Below are 3,237 nucleotides of genomic sequence, written 5' to 3' on the forward strand. Positions count from 1 at the left end.
GATAGTAGTACTGAGACTGGAGCCAGTCTTGGCCCTGGCAGTTTTGAAAGGAGTCATTTTGAGAAAGGCCTCTGGTTACCAGGAGCCCTGATTTCCTCATCTACAAAATGGAGATAAAAATACTTGTATGATATAGCACCCCATGGATGTTTGTAACAAAATGCCTATAAAAGCACTGTGTAAGCTTAAAGTACTGTACATGATAGAACACACTGATACTTTCCTGATGATGAAGAGATGTTTCTGTAGAATCAGGAGAATATATCACATCAAACTAAGAGTTGACTGCCCACCCCCAGGTTCATAATTTATTATACAAACTGAGTATCACATGGTGAGTTGACATTAGCTTCTCCAGCCATGGGAAATTAACAGAGGAGGTACAGTTGAGAATCTTTTTATGTTGTTTTCACAGCTGGAATTTTTTTAGACCTTAACTTGAAGTATAAAACCAGCAAAGCAATGCCTCCATATGTGGCAGTATACACTTTATTCTATCTGTGAGAATATAAGAGTTGAAATAGCCTGACCTATGGTAGTACAGTGGATAAAGCATTGACCTATAATGCTGAGGTCACCGGTTCAAAACCCCGGGCTTGCCCAGTCAAGACACATGTGAGAAGTAACTACAAATTGATGTTTTCTGCTCCTTCCACCCCACTCTCTAAAATAAAAAAAAGTTGAAATATCTTTTGATACCAGTAAACTGGAATTAGGCATCAGTTTCTGGACCTGCCATAATTTCAATTTTGCAAAAAAGCATGAACTTCTCAGACACATGTGTCTCTCAACTTACAGAGCTACCCCTTGGCCATCCAAGAGTTGACTTCTTAGTAGTATTGGTGGGGATCCAGAGTTTACTTATTTGGAGGTTTAAGATTTGTCTGGTAGAAGATTGTTTGATTATTATTTTTTTAAGAGTATGATGACAACACTGATTTGTTTCTCTAGTACAGTGGTGAGATAACATTAGAATATTTTGTAGGTAATTTATCTATATATTTTGGATAAAATAATGCTATGCAATACAGAATTGTTATGAAATTTCCAGATAATGTCAGGAACTTCCACTGCATTGAGTTGTTGGGTTTTGAAAGATCCAGGTTCAAGTCCACATTCAGTTACATAGTAGCTGTGTGAGCAGGACTAGCTATTCTGGATTTTCATTTGTAAGAAAGGCTGAAAGTGCTCCCAGAGATCATTGTGAGGCTCAAATGAAACACTGGGTGAGAAAATTCTGTGAAAATTGTAATTATAAGGTGATATAATTGTTGTCATTATTATGTTTAAAGAAATAAAACCAAAAAGCAAATGTATATTTTAAATATTAAAAAAATTATTTTCAGCCCTAGCCAGATAGCTCAGTTGGTTAGAGTGTCATCCAGATATGCCAAGTTGGCAGGTTTGATCCCCAGTAAGGGCACATACCAGAATCAACCAATGAATGCATAAATAAGTGGAATAACAAATTGATGATTCTGTCTCACTCTCTCATCCTCTCTCTCTAAAATCAATGAATAAAATTTTAAAAAGATTTTTCAATTACAATTGACATACAATGTTATATTAGTTTCAGGTATATAATACAGTGATTAGACATTTTTATAACTTCCAAAATGATTACTCTGATAAGTTTGGTATTAAATGATGCAGGTTAGAGAGAATCAAGCCAGAAATTAATGAGATGTACTCAATATGGAAACACTGATTGCTTTTCAATAATGATTTCTTTCTATATGAATTTTGTATAGGGTGTTTACAGGTGATAAATGGGGAACTATGCAAATGTGATACATGCGTACAAGTTTATTTTAAGATTCATAACTTGCCTTGCTGGCAAGGTATGAACCTCTAAGAGCTTCATTTGAACCTGTTTAATCAATGCCTATTTGTTTCAGACTTAGAAGACTGTAATAAGTCTGATTCAGTTACCAATAAATCTATAAAAAGCCATAGGGCTAACTGAACCCTAGACATCAGAAGATAGTGTTTAATGTTCCACCGCTGTCTGAACTCTGAGCAGTTGATGCTGCTGCTACCTGTGTACTCTCAATGCTGATACTACTTCTGGTGTTTTGAAAATGTTTGCACCTGTGTATAGCTTCTCAATTGTCCCTGTATATTTATTTGTCTCCTTAAAAATCCAAAGACCCAGGTAGAAGCATCTGGTTGCTGAATTTAGGTCATGTGCATCTACACAGCTAGCAGAGTGCTAGGAAATGGGATACTTCTCAAACTGTAGTCTGCAGACTGGTGCCAAGTTATGACCTAATTGTTTTTATTTTGTGATGAGTAAAGTAACTTGTGCTAGAATGTATATCAATTTAGTGCTTTCTCTATTGAGAAAACTTTGTTATGAAAAAGTGCCAGCTTAATTAAACAGTGCCCACTAAACAAAGCAGCACTTCCCTAGAATTTGTAGTGGGAGGTTAGGACCTGCTATCAGAGGCCTCCCCACAAAAGGAAGGGTATTTGGAAATTATGTAGTCAAACAACAACAAATGTTCACCACAAATGAGATCAGGCTAAGTAAGTCTGATGCATATTAGCTATGCCACCAGAAACCACTGCCATCAGGAATTTAGGACTTATGTGGATCTGGACATACTCTCACCTGGATGGTGCTTGGTTGGACATGATATTGACTCTGTTGCTACTTTCTTTTCCATAGGGTGGGTATCTAGCTACCCTGTTGAGAAGGGAAAGGTGAGAGAGGCTGTTTTATCTCCATCTAATTTGACTGGTTGAGACTTCTCATTGTGATGGTGGCCCAGTGACCCTCAGATAACTATGGAGTGGGATCAGCATCTGTCCATTCTGAGTCTTGCCATTTCTGTCTTTTTCAAGCCAAATACTCATAGCACCTTCATGTAGATGGGAATACTTTTTTACTCAGTGGTTCAGGAAATGATCCCAGTGTATAGAGTTGGGAGGGGGTGTGACAAGGAGAGGTATTGAAATAAAGTATTATGATCCAGATTTGGCTTTCTTGGTCCTTTGTATTATACATAGAAGGGAAATCATCACTGTCAAAACCATTAAAGTATGTCTCATGTTGACATCCCCTCATTTTTTAACTCCCCCACTTCTCCTTAAGTCCTCTCTTTTTAAGAGTTTCTCTATTGAGTACCCCTTTCTAGGACCTCCTCAGGGATTGTGACACTCCTTGTATAATAATAAAGTCTCTATCTCTTCTTGAGATTTTGTTTTTGAGAAAGAGAGTGGGGGGGGGAAGAG

At 37.3% G+C, this 3,237-nt stretch overlaps 1 pseudogene; it reads right to left on the reverse strand.

Annotated features, from left to right (window-relative positions):
- Positions 1 to 398: 398 nt before the first annotated feature.
- On the reverse strand, positions 399 to 739 carry LOC136317484 (ATP synthase membrane subunit K, mitochondrial-like; annotated as a pseudogene).
- Positions 740 to 3,237: the final 2,498 nt, after the last annotated feature.

This window comes from Saccopteryx bilineata, chromosome X (assembly GCF_036850765.1).
Source record: "Saccopteryx bilineata isolate mSacBil1 chromosome X, mSacBil1_pri_phased_curated, whole genome shotgun sequence".
Lineage (NCBI taxonomy): Eukaryota > Metazoa > Chordata > Mammalia > Chiroptera > Emballonuridae > Saccopteryx > Saccopteryx bilineata.